We start from the raw sequence: 16,287 nt of genomic DNA on the forward strand, positions 1-16,287 counted from the left end.
CATCTCAACCAACAGCAAATCAACTGCCTAGGTCACAGGGATCAGACCCCGCAAATGAGTCTCACCAGGCCACCGAGTACTTTTCCCAGAGTTTTATGCAAGAGAGTTTATAAACACGTACTCGGGGCTGGCTCAGATGCCCAGGCAAACTGCTATTGCTAAAGCAGAACTGACAGTCCTGCAGACCAAAAGCAACTCTTGGGCTCCCTCCTGGTAAAGGTGAGGAAAACAAGCCCATGATTTGCTAAATCAAAAAGCTAGCTTTGATTCTAGCCAGTGCGACTCTTCAAAGCCAGCATTGTCCCATCTTGCTTAGCTGAAAAGCTGGTGTTGCTGGGGTCATCAGAAGCAAAAAAAGTGATATGGTTTGGTGCACTGCTGCTCAGCCCTGCATATAGAAAAACAAGCTGTTATGCCCAGAAAGTAAGGATTAGGAAGAGGTTAACCCTACAGCCTTTCCAATTAAACCTTTAAATGCAAGTACGGCACCATGGACTGAACTACAGCCAGGTGGGCTGGTGGAGGAAAAAGCAGGACTGCACACAATTCCCAGCACACAACACAGAGGTTTCGACAGCGAAGCCTTTTAGCTTGATCAGAACTTCAAGCAATGGATACATGCTGCAGAATAAGGTCAAACACTTCAGTTCACCTGCGTTGGCTAGTCAACTATAAAGCAGGAAAGCCATCCTGGAGAGTTACAACCCAAGACAGGAATAAACCTAGATTAGAAACGCAGCAGGCTGCTCGGGGATGTCCTGCCCATCCTCTGCTCAAATAGTGCCGACTAGCAAAGCCAGGCCAGTCTCCCCTTGCACGTGCAGCCAACATTTGTGCTATTTTTGAGTACAAAGTGTCAAGTCCACGGGCGTGGGAGTTAGTTTGTGAGGGTTTGCCCAACCTGACTACGTTAAAACTTGGCCGAAGCCACATAATTCCCTTTTTATGGAACCCCTTTGATGGCCACGTAACAGAATGGGTGAGGTTTAGCCTCAACTGCAGAGACACAGAGGCCAGGGTTACCAGAAAAAGACACGCCAGTGACTAACAATGAATCACAGCTCTTTGGTGGTTTCTTCATGTAAGTGTTAACGCAGCAAATTAAACGCCTGGACCAGCATCAACAGTGAGGCCTTGTCTGCAAGAGACAAGTGCTGTGGTTGAGCAAGGTCGACTTCAAAATCCCTCCAGTGAAACCAGTGCAAACCTCAATGGAGGCACCGCCAGTCATCACTTGTTTCTATCAATTCAGCACCTTTCTGATGTGTCCGAGAAAATGTATACGCCAGTCAGCTGCCGGCCTCAGCTGAATTAGCGCGACTCACAAGCGCGATACAAGCAATGAGCCTTGAAAAGTCTGACTTGCTTGGAGATGACAAATTTATTCTTTTCACGACCATCTTACCAAGCAAGGGTGAGAGAAGTTTAGTGGGCTAGAAAGTTTAAAGTACCAATGGTTCAACACTTGCAAAGCATAACACTTGTTCTTGTTACTTTCTGAAAACATGATATCCCACCTGGGAGTTTAGCCTTCATTAAGGAATTGAGATTTAGATAAATACTTCCTATTTTCGCTATTTCTCCTCTATGCACGGATCAGAAGAGGAGTCCTAAAGACTGACAGTCAGAACTTGGCGCCACTTGCAAAATCAAGCTGCCATCAAACAGGAAGACAGGGTTCACACGCAGCACAGCAGGCACGGGACTTCGGTACTTGCTTCTTTTCTTAAGAAAAGCCACGCTGGTAGCTCACCTGCAAGACAGTGCTCTGGTGACTGCCAGCTTAATTCTCCCGAAACATTACACCGCCTTACACCTTTTTGGCACAGAAACTCTCAGCTCAGTGAAACGCAGCAAAATGCTGGGCTACTTTTGGGCAAAACAGCCCAACATCCAGAAGCGTGATGGGAAATCTCTTTCCTGGAAAGATGATACTGAACAAGGCTTGCTTTGGTTTTACCTGTTTGGTTTCTTTGCAGCAGGGCTCATCTACCCCCGAGTGCCAGCCTCCCTCACAGCAGGGACCCAGGTGTGTTGCAACTTAAGAATGCCTTAAGGGTAACGAGCAGATGGGAGGCAACCTTCCCTAACAAGCCGCTCTGTATGAGAAGGGAGAGCAGATTGCACCAGACTCTGTTCTGTTAAAAAACAACACAAAGACCCACTAAACAAGCACTGGGTTCTCCAGGCCCTGGAGGGTCACCCACCAAGTTCCAGCCAGGAACAGTAAAGCACTGCCAGCTAGGAGGGGCACCTATCCCACTGCCAAGGTGTCCCACAATATAAGCTCCCACCAAGAGCTTTTATAATAGACTCTTGCCTACCAGAAGTGACTTCAAGCACAGAAATTTAAGTAGTTCATGCCACTAGCTGGGCAAGCCGGCTGTACAGTTAATATCTGTTATGCTGGATACCTCTCCACACCATCGGACTTCCAGAATAGAGGGCCAGGGGTCACAAATGGATGAAAAGAATACAGTACGTGTGCTAACCCAAAAACCCCTGTCCTGCCCTTAAGATTCACTAAACCTCTATATTAAATGGCAGGCAAATACTGAAATGCAGCAGTTCTTTTGGAGCACGCAGGCATCGAGAACAGCACCATGTGAGTAATGTTCCAGCGGGTGCCAGAGAAATTAATGATTCACAACCATCAGCATTTCTTAGGCTCGAGAGAAGCAAGAAGGAGGATACATGATGCACTAATGAATACAGATAAAAAGAAGGGGAAAGTGACTAACGAGGGTGTTGTGCTAGCACCTCGCTGTTCGCAATGAGACAAATGGCGGTGACATGAGCCGATTCCCATGTGATGTGGCAATGGTGAACCATGGGTGCTGAAGCCAGTAGAGAAGACCTGACACACCGCGCAGGAAGCATGAGGGTCGTGGCTGCCCTATGCCCCCTGGCTCACATACAGTCTGGCTACTGTATGCGAGAACTAGGCTCCTGTATGTGAAGAACTAGGCTCAGCAAGGAGCAGGCAGGGCTCCTGCCGCCCCAGACTCATCTCTAAGCAGCTTGGATGCCGACTTAAGGAGACGATGCCCAGAGAAGGGCCTGCAGTCGGGAGCTAGGATGCAGCAGCCAGAGCCAGACCATCTGCCCAGCAATGCTCTCCCACAAACTCAGCCATGTGGGTGTTTAGTGCTGCAAACCCCAGCTCTGACTCCACATCCACAGAAGCGGGTGACTGGGGGGTGTCCAGTTCCCCTGGGACAGACGCTGCTACAGTAGACATCGCTCAGACCCTGTATCCCACACAGCAGAAAAGGACAGCAGCCTGCCGAACAGTCAGCCCCCATCTCTGGGCATCAGGCAAAGTACAGCGCATGTATTTGGTTAATTAAAAGCTCTGGGTACACACTCCAGCAAGTGGCACCTTGACTGGGGAATGGTTCAATCAGCATGTTGCACAGTAACTACTCTGAAGTCCCACGAGCCCAAGCGTATTATATATTTAGCTTGCAGACAGGCTGCAAGGTTTAGTACAGGCAGGTCTGACTCTAAAGGTCTGGTGGCCCATTGCAAAGGAGTTAACGCCACCACCATGATTTCACCACTCATGGGTCACGTGCAGACTGCAGAACACCACCGCGACAGCCATGGTCTCGCAGCCAGTGTCGCAACTTCCAGGCTCTCAGTCTAGCACTCCAAGTCCCTCTATGTCCACCACTTTCCCCCTGACACATGGGAAACTGAGGCAGAGATTAACCCACCGACATGTGTAGCACCCAGCAAGTATGCTATGATGCGGTCAATCGCACCATTGCACCCATACAACGATACCTTCCTCAGAAAGGGCCACAGAAACACCACCGGTGTTTCTGTAAAGTCCTCAGCAGGTGGGTGCCCAGTGCCGTGTCAGAGCAAGCCAGTAATCCAGGGCTGCCAAAAGGAGGCATGAGAAGGGTGCAGAGAGCAGTGAGGGCTGGGCAACAGCACACAGGTATCTGTGGAAAGGAACAGGGGGGAGGGCAGGGGGAAGAGTCCCTTTCCTCCTCCCTGCAGGCCATAGAAGATTTTACATAAATGTGCACAGAGCTTTTCTACAGACTCCACAGCATAACAGCTCTGCAATACACATGAAACCCCTTGTTTCAGCAGACACTGTTCCACTCTTCTGCAAGACCGTGGCACTGAAAGCAACTTCAGTGCCCGATCAGAGCTGGAATTCTAATGAAGTCACTCGGATGATTTATCCATGGAAATGGTGCAGAGAACAATTCATTCAAGAGGTCACTTGGAGGATTAGCACAAAAACAAAAACGTTTCTTGTGAAATGCCACAACAAATAAGAGACGGGGGGGACAGGAGACAGGAAACAGAAAGGCGAGATACAGAACTAGATATCCTGCAGGTGCCCGATGAATCTTGCTCAGAGCAACAGCTCCAGTTTCTGCCCCGCCAGCAGAAGAGCCTCTTGCAGCACACAATTCCAAGTTTGCATAACCAGGGACTGAGCCTAAATTACTGGCTTGGTTAACTCAAAAACAAAATCGCCAAACTGTTCCTTTCTGTTTCAACAACTTGTGCAGAGATCTCTGAACCCCAGCTCCCTACCCGCTGGGACGACCAACGTCCCCACTCGTGTTCCCACAGCGCCGGCACGCAGTCGACAAGTGTAGTCAAGTGACCATCGCCTGCGTCAGCAAGGCCCATCAGGCCCCTGTTGCGAAGCAGAGGAGGCACCTGTCAACTATCTGCGTGTCAATGCAGCTTTGAACGGCCGTCAAATTCAAAATGCCTTGATATTATAATACATTTGACCAGAGCAAAAGTTTGGGGGGGTCCCATGTCCCCCTTCAGATGGGCTGGGAAAGAGGAACCTACAGAGTTTAAGTGGAAAGGTTCAGGCACCGCGCTGAAATCCTCGTGACTTGTGAAATATCTACAGCAAACAGAAACAATTATACATCTCGGATCAACAGGCGCCCTCCCAAAACAGACGGGGCAGTCTGACAAACCTCAGGCTGCTCAAACCAATTTCATCTTCAGCATAATTTTAAAACCTGGAACAACCTCCGCATTTTCGAAACGAGACGCGCTTGCCGCGATCATTTCTCCGGCCGGCAGCGCTCCAGCGCGAGGGCCACCGAAGAGCAAACGAGCTTCTCCCAACGAGAAGATGAAAGGGGGCCAAGTCTGTTCAGGGATTCAAACGCTGAATTTTAAAGCTGCACGATCCACCCGTCTGTGCAAGTGCAACAGGAAGAGGCCGCTGGCACGCTCTGCAACGGCGCTGCGCTGGTGTCTCAGGATCAAAGTCGCCTTTAAGACCATCAAACGGGGCCATTTCGCAGACCGCTCTACTTTCCTCCAGGTGTTTGCGTGGAAATGGAAGGAGTAAATGCCTCGCGAGCCCCTCGCTACTTTCAAGGCCACATGAAACGGCAAACCTGCCAGCCCAGCCCTTCCCGATCCCCCCTCCACACCACCGTGCCCTGGGTTTCGAACCGGACGGGGCTTTTTGCTCCCCTCCCGGTTGAGATGCGGGGGTCCGCCGAGACGGACAGCTGGTCCCGCCGACGGGCCGAGCGGCTCGCCTGCGCTCGTGCCGGCCGCGGAGGGTTGAAGGCACCAGCCCTCCGGACCCCGCTCGAGCGCCCGGCTCGGTCCCGTCCCCGGGGCAGACGGCGCAGCGTGGGGGGGACAGAGCTCATGGCCCCCCCTCCGCCCGACACCAGGGACGCGGATACGGGCAGCTCACCCCCCGCCCACAGGGCCACGAAGTGCCACCCGCCGCGACCTGCCGCCACTCGGCGTGGCTGCCACGGGCCGGCGCGTGAGGACGAGGAGGAGGAGGATGAAGGGCTGGTGTGCCCCCCACCCGCGAGGTCCCGGCTTTAGGGCCCAGGGCGGCGAGCGGGCGGGTGCCGCCTCAGCTCACCTTGGCGCGGGTGACCAGGTGCGTGGCCAGCTTGACCACGGCGAAGTTGCCCTTGCCGATGGTGCGCTCCACCTCGTAGTAGCCGATGCGCGCGGGCCCCGGCGGGCGGGGGGGCGGCGGCGCCGGGGGCAGGCGCGGGCCGGGGGCCGAGGGCGGCCCCGCCGCTCCGCCGCTCACTGCAGCCGCCGCCGCCGCCGCCGCCGCCATCTTGTCGCGAGGAGCCTGCCCCTCCCCCTCCCCGGCTGCGGCACCGCGTGAGATCATCCGCACGGGGCGGGGCCGGCTGCCATAGCGACGCCGCGGCTCCGTGCGTCACGCCCGGCGAGGCGCGCCATTGGCGGAGCCGGCGGCAAGGGGCGGGACGGCCGGCGGCTACGGGGCGCGGCAAGGGGCAATCCCCGTGGGGAGTCCCGCGCGCACAGCGGCGGCGGCAGCCCAGTGGGGAGCGGGGGAGCCGCGGCTGCTGGGCAGGGGCGGGGGTCAGCGCGGGGTTCTCCGGTTCAAAGAAATCCCCAGGTGTCGCTTAAAATGAAGTAACCCCCAAAGCCACATTTGTCATGATTAAAATGAAATATCACTATATATCTGTGTCTCTCTATATATCTATAGCGATATAGAAAGGTATCTGTATATCTATATACATCTATCTGTGCATAGCTATATATAGATAGTTCGCTCTCCATGCAGAGATCCGTATGTAGATATACCTAGATGTGTGTATATATAGAGAGAGATACATCTATAGAGAGAGACAGACCGATATATCTAGATACATCCACAGGCACCTGGTGGGGGGCAGATATGTATCTAGGTATATCGATATATCTACAGATACAGATATATATCCATATATATATATAGAGAGAGAGAGATGCACATTTTTTCTGTGATTTATATGAAATACCAGTAATATATACATAGATATAAATAGCTATATAGATGTATCTATATAGATCTATCTATAGAGCTATATATAGATATATTAGTGGTGTTTCATGTAAATCACATAAAAATGTGCATTTGGGGTTACTTTGTTTTAACCTAAAATTGGGGATTTTTTTTTAAATCAGCAAAAACCCACATCCCCATTATTGCACCAACAAGATTTTGCAAAAAAACCCCCCCAAAACTCTTGGGTTTTCGGACCCACGTGCCCTCCCTCAGCCACAGGAGAGTGCAAAGGTTGTCAGATTTCTCCTAGGTGGAAATACAAATTCATATTTCGCAGGACAGCTGAACGTGTTGTTGGATGTCCCGCTTGGAAAAGTTCGCTTTGTGCAAATTGGGCTCAGATAAAAGTTAGAGCAGTCTCTTTATTTAATAAAAGATACCACCGGGGATCTGGGTTTTCTCCAATTAAAAAAAAAAAATCCCCAATTTTTTGTTAAAAAACAAAGGAAGCCCCAATCCACGTTTTTCCGTGATTTAAACGAAACACCACTAACCTATCGCGATCTATATAGTGATTGTAGTCCGTGAGCGCAGGCTCGCAGGGTCCGTGGAGCACAGGCTGCCAACCATGGAGCCAGGATGCTTGCCCTCCCCTTCTTCAAGGAAACTGACCCCTGTGCAGAGGTCTGTGCTCTGGCTGGTTATTTTGAAAGCAGAGGTTTGTCAATGTACCAAACAGCAACAAGAGCAGGCAGGAAATCCTGTTTCCAGGCACAGGTTGCTTGCTCACCCTCTCCTCCGACAGCAGGACACTAGAAGAGGCTTCTGAGCCACACTCTGCACTACCTGCCCCCGGCATTAATGACATGAGTCCAGGGATCCTGGATTTCTCTGCTTAAGAAAAATCCCCAATTTTCAGTTAAAAAACCCAATCCCCATTTTTCCATGGTTAAAATGAAACATCACTGTATAGATAGATCTATCTATCTATCTATCTATCCAGATATATCTAGATCTATATTGATATAGATCTGGTTTTTTAGCTCTATCTATCTATAGAGAGAGAGAGACCCATTAGATAGATAGATAGATAGATAGATAGATAGATAGATAGATAGATAGATAGATAGATAGATTAGTGGTGTTTCATTTAAATCACAGAAAAATATGGCTAGGGGGTTACTTTTTTTAACTGAAAATCGGGGATTTTTTTAAAGCAGAGAAAACCAGGATCCCTGCATATGACAATAGGTAAAAACGTAACTGTTTTGCTTTTTGCCCTCTGAAGTGTTTATGGGAAAGAAAAAGTTTCTCCCCATCTCCTTTAAAGCTGCCTGAGGAAAAGCTTTTGACTGCAGTGACCCCAGCTGGCAAAGCACAACTCGTTGCAGCTCCCATATTCCTCATGCCGGGCACCAGCCACCACTTAATTAGAAGATAAATCTCTCACAAGGTCAAATGACATTGAACATTCAAGGAAAGGCTTCTCCCTTTCGGTCGTTTCCTCCTCCTGACCCATATGCCAGCACTGACCACACTTTGTTCCAGAAACTCTGTCCTACAAAGTTCTTGTCCAAACCACAAAGCCAGACTTTCCCTTGGCTTCAAAGGCTCCCGAGCATCATGGGGAAGGAGTCAGGTTTTATTGGGATAGTTTCTCCAGCCTGTCATGAAAATGCTGGTTACCAAATGCTTCTCCTGTCCACATCAGTGAGAGTGTGGGTGGGTTCAGCTCAGCAGAAGCCCAGCGTTTGAGTGCAGCAGTGATTTAGCTCATTATTAGTGATTCAGACTTCCCACCGCAGTTGTAATGAGACTTAGCAGATTATTCAAGCTGCTCAGCGAGCGCTCACTACCCAAAGTTCATCCCAACGTTCCCAATTCTGAAACACGGTTTTTAATTACTAGACGACATCCTGAAGCTCTGGCCATGGCAACCCCTGCTGGGAAGCAGAAGTGGTGAGGGATCATAGTAACCGGCTTCAGCACTGGGATGTTTCTCAAGAGCTGAGAGGCTGCTACAGTGGAGTCTTACTGGAAAAAACAAAACCAGATCCAGGGGCGTCCACAGAACCTCTCTCACACTTCGTGCCCCACTCCTACACTTCCCAGCATACGATGCTTCACGACATGCAGTTTTCCGCCTGGCTCATGGGAGGTTTTGTTTTTATGACTAGTACCATTGCAACCCTGCCATTTACTCCTGAACCACAGCTCTCCTCGTTCTTCTCAGCGTCTCATGGGTTTCTCCCGATGCCTTTCATTCTGAAACTGTTGCAATCATAGTGCTCTCCGGATCTGAAAGTAAGCATGTGCCAATGAACACGGGTTTAGGATGTGGAAAACCTCGCTCTTCTGCATTACTTAGTCACCCATTTTTTCAGAAGTGCTCGGTCCAATACATACCGCGGGGGGGTAGTCTGAAACGATCAGACCGTGTGGGCTTTTTTGTCTTTTTTGCAGCCACTTCTAGTCATGCGCCAAGACAAAGAAACTCTTACCTGGTGTCTAGCGGTGGCTGCACTGGAGAAAGGAGGACTTCTATGTTTGGGGGCAGGGAGAGCGAACAAGCAAGGGGGCACAGCCTTGAGGTTCCCGGAGTAACAACTCTTGCATTGGCAAGTTAGGATTGATGGTCCCGTGACACTCAAGGAATACGACATGTCCCATTCAGCCCTGCAATAAAGTCGATAGTGGGCCAAGGTACATCAGGGAGGAACGCTGAAATGAAACATGCTGGTCTGAGCCTGATAAGAAACACTGGGTTTGGGTAATCAGAAGACACCATTATAGAGAACTGAGAAAAAAACTGGGAGTTAGAGAGGAGACCACACAGAGCTCAGCAACTTCCTATGCACTGGGTGAAAAAAAACAACCGTAGAAAGTCTGAAGAAAAGAACCAGGTTGAAGTTGCTAGCAGATGCCACAGTCTGGCCACAAGCTACAAGCAGGTTCCAGCACTCCAGAAACCCCCTTGATAGGCTGCACAATGACAGCAAAACCAACAAGACAAGGAGCAAGCAACATCCCCTGCCTCGAGCTGAGAGCCACCACATCAGGGCACACCTTTGACCCCCAGAATCCCTCCATCTATCTCCCTGTAGGCTCCAGCACGCTGCTCTGCTTCGGGATTTGAGAAGAACCTTGGTTCGCATCGCGCCCACAGGCCACACGAGCTGCAGCTTTCGATGGACATGCTGTCCAGCCAATGGAAGAACCCATATTATTCCCTGATAGCTCAATCTCCCTCTTTTTCTTCCTCTCCCCCTCCTTACTTAAACCACAACAAGCTCATTTGCAACAATTATTTGTCAGAAGAATCACTGACTCATGCTGTAGTCACTACTAGGAGGGAAGCTTAAACTAGAAAGCTGACAGCTCACAGCAGAATTGCTCTCCCACATCCCTGGGCACAAAGCCTGTAAAGTGAGAATCATTTCCATGCTCAAATCTGGATGTTGCTGCCAAGTGACACAAGGTGTCTATCTTCCTGGATATTTTTTTGTGTGTTTACGTATCTGTGCTTGATTTCCTTTAATTACAACAAAGTCTTGCTTCCTGCTGGAAGTCAGGGGTTTCATTCCTGTTTCCTCCCTGCTTCTGGGGCATCTGCAAATCAGGGAAGGAAAGTGCAGCAGGGAAGGCTCAGGATGGCCCACGGATGCAATACGGCAGTGTGTGACTGCCCTCTCCCTGTCAGCCCAGGCTGAGAGAAAACACTGAGTGCTACAGAGTATTGATGTTGGTGATTTCACCGTGGTAGAAGAGTTTTCTCTTCACCAGGAGACGGCTGGATTCTTTGCACTTCCATTTTCACTTTAAAATACATACATGCAAATCACCCGTTCCCTCCCTGCTCCAAACCAGGGCCTCTCGTGGCAAATGAAAATCTAGCCGGGCAACAGGACACGTTACACTCTCACGCTGTTCTGCCAACGCACCTCAGCTCAGCAGCCCGGCACCTCCCACCCAGAATCTACCCACCCATGTGCCTCACTCCGTCTGCAGCGCCCCCTTCTCGCCCAGCTCTGTCGAGTCTCCACAAATCCAACCCAGCCACCGTGGGGTGCGTTCGCAAGAACATATGGAAAAGAGTGCAGGAGAGAGTGAATTAAAACCATTTCATAGTAATCAGTAACCTACAGAGTTCATTGACTTAGAGGCAGTCAGTGCCAAGCAAATGTGTACATTGCAATTTGCACTTCAAGGACAATGAGTATTAATTACAGCCCTTTTTATCTGTTCTCATTTCCTTTCCCCAAATTTCAGTTCAATCTTCAACTATTCTCTTCTCAAGTGTTAGGCTGGGCTTTTCCTTTATTTATCTGTAGAGCTGCTTTGTTCTTTTTTGCAGGGCAAACAAAAGAATGCAATTTTTAGCTTTTTTAAAAGTTCTACAACTGTCTTTTAAATGCGTGGCATCCTGGGAGTTGGATTTCCAGCTTTGCGGGAAAGCTGGAGGTTCAGGGCTAGCTGCTTTAGGGAGACCAAACACAGGAGACAAGGCCTGATGTGGTTACCGGCCTCACTATTACCTTCATTCAGATGCATCACAAAATATCAGACCCATTTGGCATGGCAGTCTATCCAAGAAACGCCAGGGACTGGAACAGCTGAGGTACGGTCAGTCAGAACTGGGGAACATCCCACCACTTCCTGTATCCCAGAGCGCTGCACAGCAGCACGCTCCAAAAAGTCCATGTGAGGCAGTCAGGGCAAAGTGCAGCAGCCAAGTGTCGCAATTACTTGCTTCTGTTTGATCTTGCTGTTGCTACCGGCTAACAAAAACAGAGGATGGAAAGCAGAGTCCCGCTATGGCAGAAAAAAGCCTCTAAAGGAGGGTGATGGAAACTAATGGTGGGGCTGAGAGAGCAGATCAAAAAGCCCGAGGCAGTGTAATGCATGTCAGAGCTGAAGCTGAGGGATATCGCTCACGGTTGCTTTACAGACCAACAATCCTGTTGCTTCCACCCTAAAAGCTGCTACATGAATCCACGTTTAACTGTGGCGACTGACATCAAAATCCAGAAACGATGAGGAAACCTCGGATCCTGAGTCTCCACTGCCCCAAGCCCTGCCTCGTCATTTGCAATGATACAAGACCTGGTGGCACTTCACGTTCCCTCTGCACAGCTTGCAGCAGCCAGGCAGTGGAAGGACAAGCTGTGAATGTTTTCTCCTCTCTCTTTAGTGTTTTTTACCCCGCGGGCCCTTCCTGCTCTTCTCCTCGCACCCAAGTCACAATGACCCTTGTTGAAGAACTCTGGAAAAGGGACTTGCCAGAGACGTGTACCAGGACAGTGCGCTGACCAGGGAGACAGCGCTTGCTATCACTAGGTCTCAAAGGCTGCCTGCAGCCCGGGGGTCGCTGTCACTCGGGTCACCCTAAAACAATGGTCTCTGCAATAAATTTGACCTCAGTGTTTAGGTGGCCAAGGGATAATCCACAAAGACCCGGTCCTATATAAAATTCTTGGGCGAACTAATCACCTTGTGTTTCAAAAATGTGGCATATGCCAGGCCCCTCCACTTCTCCAAAGGGATATGCGAGGACTGAATTCAGATGCAAGAGTTAAATGATGCAAAATCATGAAGTTTTGAGTCAAATAAAACTCAAACCTTCTATCCACGGACCGAAGTCCTCGCCCCGGGTCATGATATGCAGACACAAGGGGTCTGACCTCATCGTTAATTAGTAGTTTTGCATGGATCAATTTTCATTTATCTGCGTCTTTCATTCATTAAAGATGTTCCAGAGAAGTTTGTTGTCAAGGTTGCCCAGGGAAACTGCTGAATTAACCTCAAGTGGTCTAGCTGTTGCCCACGGCAACGCTCCAGCCGCATCTCCCCATAAAACAAGAGGCAGGTGTACTGATGACATGCTTAAAAAAAAATAAAAAGCAGCTGATTGCTTCTGATACCAACTTTATTTAATAATGATTAATCTTCAACCAGACTTCTTTGTGCGTCTGTAGGTAAGGCTTGCCATATGGAGTGAGAGTTAATTGTTGTTGGAAACGTGAAGGGAAGCTCCACAACACAAGCTGCAAAGGAGTATTTACCTGATCCCTTCTTTGAACCTCCCAGCATGGCTGCGTTCTTCATATGCTGCCCAGAGCCCAGGTCCAGGCAGCAAAACCAGACAATTAATGAATTCTTCTCCCCCAGCCCATCAGACCTGAACAAATCGGGACACTCCAATAACGAGGCACAAAACATACCTGATCAGCATCTCGGTCTCCTGAATGTCCGTTGACGTGATGTACTGTGCAATTTAATCTGATCTTCTGGAATCAATTTTGTAATACACTAAATCATTCAAGGGTAAAGGTCTGTGACTTTCTGCTGCCCCACTATCCCGTGAAAGTCAGACTGTGATCAGATCACAGATAAATTCCCTGGCCAAAGGCTCCCAGGCGTTTAAACTGTCACTCAGCCTGATTTGAGTCACTAAAGAACCTAAAGGCCCCCACCCCTGCAGGCTGCATGTATCTCAAGTACCCGCAAAAGAGGGACATTACACAACAAGCAGCAGAGAAGACCAGGATTTGAAATGGTCTGGAGCCTGTTTATTTTAAACAAACAACAGTTCCTCTTTACCTCGTATTAAGACTCAGAATTTCTATGATCAAGTATCACTTAAGTCTTCCATGATGCTATTAGCGTGCAGAGATCTGCCTGGCTTCTCTCTGCAGGATTTTCACCAGATTGTGGTTTGCAGGTTCAGAAAATCACATGAGCTACTTTGGTCTTTCTTCTTTCCCAGCTTCAGCTTCAGTTCTCAAAGGTCCCTAGCTCAGGGAATTCCCACTCTCAGGTGGCCCCACATGAAAATGGTATTTGGATGAGTGGGTGCAGTTTATGCACCATCTCTGCTGCCTATGTGCCATTTTCTCATGTCTGACACAGGCATCAGCCAGAACATTCAGCACTTATTACATGTCAGTCTCATGGCCCTGAGTGTGACATATATATAAGAGACAGTAGCCTCAGTCCGGTTCTTAGTGGGCAGGTCTCCATGCTACTCAACGATCAAGAATGTGTGACCATCTGAAATTTCTCCTGGCCACGGGTGGGCTGAAAACACCAACCCAAAGGTAAAAATCTCTGGACGCCCCTGACACTCTCCTGAACCCCACTAGCTCCTGATGACAGTTCCCTTTGCTAAGTTTTGGGCCGTTTGTCCCAGGATCAATTTTCCCCTGCAGGGCTTTATGATATTTATTGCCTCTAATATTTATACTCCTTTTTTCTGTCTCTCATACTCATTTGTTTCTCTACACTTGTATCATAGTTTCCTTGTAGACAGTCTATTCCAGCCTGTGGCTGCAGTTCCAAAGGCAGTCCCCACTGTCATAAAAAAACCTCCTTCTACCCACAGGGCAAGGACACATCCTCTGAACTGGAGGATTTTATCTTTGGTGACCTCAATATCACCCCTGTTCAGAACGGGTAGAATTTTTTTAAGCTCTTGATTCAGGACAGCAGCATGTAGGCTTCTTGGTGCGTGAGGTGCTTTGTAAAACGCTACTCAGAGTATGCAATATTCCCAAAATGGGGGTTCTGAAGCTGAACTGGGCCATCTGCTTGCTTTCTGGGGGAGGAGGGTAAGAGCATGTCACACCCGTCCACAGTGATGGCAGAAATGGCACCTGGCAGAAATGACACTGAGCGTTTCCTAAACCTGCTCGGGCAGAAGAAAGCTCACAACTGTGCCGCAAAGATGTTCTTAAGCATGTGGGAATCCTCAAGGCTTTAAAAGGGATAAAATGACCTGAATCCCTCTTTAAAAGATAACATGTGAGCCGGCGGATTAACAGAATAAACCTCTTAAAATGGCTACAGCGCTGCATGAAATGAATGAGAGTGGAGTGATTCAGCTGGCGAGAGAACAAAAATCAGGCCTCATATCGGGAAAACATTTGTGTCACAAGTTAACTGAGGTCAGTATGATCCTCCTGTACAACTGGCCTGGGCAGGGACTGAATATCTCCGGGGGCTGGTGACAGGGTAGTGCGCTGCTCGTCTCCGCATACCCGACTCAGATCCGGATGAAATAAACAGTCGTTCGTTCCCAGCTGACGGTGAGCTGTGTGTGTGTAATGAGTTTGGTGGGTCTGAAGTCAGTGGCCACGGGACTGGTGTCCACCTCACACAGCCAGAATCTGGCATGAATTGGGACCGTGGACTTTGGTAGAACAGGACTGGGACAGGGTACCTCGATATAGAGTCGGTGGTCGCATCTGGAGAAATGAAGGGCTCCCACCAGCACCCACTGAAGTCAGCAACAGCTGCTGGGTGCTCAGCTCTTTTAAATACACATCCAATGACCAATGGGGTTGGATAACCACATTTGGAGACGATGGCACATCTGTGTAAGGCCAACAAAACTGAGGTGTTGGCACCCCCTGCGGGCTACTCGGCGGCTAAACTACGACATCCTTTTCTCAGGACTGTGCTGATACAATCAGAGCTGTACGTGCTTGGAAACGGACGTCAGCAAACCGAGCCGACTACGTTTCAGACCGTCAGAAACGCGGACAGAAAGATCTGTGTTTGCCGCACACAAGAGCAAAAGCAGCAGGCTGAGAAATGCCATTTTTCATCTTAAATGGATGTTGTAAGTACTAGAGATAAGCAAAGGTAAAATCTGGTTTCATAAACACCCGACAGTCTATACAGATCTGGCTTTCAACGATCCTTTTTGCTACTCAGGTAGTTCTCCGGTGGGTACTTTTTCATAGCCAGCGACTTACCCTTAGAGGATTCGTTTCTTCCAGTAAATCCATGAGAAACCCGATGCTCCCCGATGCCAAATGATGCGCAGCGGGTTCGAGAGGCAGGCCAAGCAGCGCGCGCAGCCCGGCGCCGCCGAGCGCCTCGACCGTGATGAATTATTAGATGGCGCGACGCACGGTGATCACACGAGGTGACGGTGCTGGTGCACGACGAAGCTGCGAGCCGTCGTGTTGCAAGAAACGTCTCGAGAAAGCCCCGGCGGTCGGGCTGCCTGGACATGTCCCCCTCGCCCCCCCGCCGCAGGATGGCGCCCGCCCGCTCAGCTGGAGAGGAGGAGTCACAACCACGGCGGCGACCTGGCGCGACGCAGGGCACGGCTGCGGGCTCATCAAAAGCGCCTCGCGTGGCAGGGGCGTGGCGTCGAGAGGGACGGACTCGGCCTCGCGGCTGGGCCCGGCATCATGACAGGGGATTCAAAAGCCACCGACCGACCGCCGCCTTCGATTCGGTCCGCATGTCGCCGCACGCATCGTGGCTTCGCAGTGACATCGTTTCACAGTGGCATGACTGCTTCACATTGACATCATCGCTTCGCAGTGGCATCATGGCTTCACAGTGACATCGTGGCTTCACAGTCACACCATGGCTTTGCAGTCAAGTCATTGTTTCGTCGTGACACCATGGCTTCACAGTCACATCATGGTCTCACAATGACATAATCGCTTCACAATGACATCATCGCTCCACAATGACATTGTGGCTTCGCA

The 16,287-nt window shown here is 49.9% G+C and overlaps 1 protein-coding gene and 1 long non-coding RNA gene across 3 annotated transcripts in view; both read right to left on the minus strand.

The window, feature by feature from the left end:
• Positions 1–6,070, minus strand: part of SIK3 (SIK family kinase 3) — a 116,251-nt gene extending 110,181 nt beyond the window's left edge. For both annotated transcript variants that reach the window (XM_019480673.2, XM_019480672.2), the window contains exon 1: positions 5,891–6,070. The gene's annotated coding sequence lies outside the window, so the exon portion shown is untranslated. The remainder of the gene's footprint in view (positions 1–5,890) is intronic.
• Positions 6,071–8,402: 2,332 nt separating this feature from the next.
• LOC109281459 (uncharacterized) lies at positions 8,403–9,741 on the minus strand. Its single transcript, XR_002088113.2, has 2 exons — positions 9,283–9,741; positions 8,403–9,079 (listed from the first exon to the last, which is right to left on the minus strand). It is a non-coding gene; the product is annotated as an uncharacterized LOC109281459 (long non-coding RNA).
• Between the last annotated feature and the right edge of the window lie 6,546 nt (positions 9,742–16,287).

This window comes from Alligator mississippiensis, chromosome 16 (genome assembly GCF_030867095.1).
Source record: "Alligator mississippiensis isolate rAllMis1 chromosome 16, rAllMis1, whole genome shotgun sequence".
NCBI lineage: Eukaryota > Metazoa > Chordata > Crocodylia > Alligatoridae > Alligator > Alligator mississippiensis.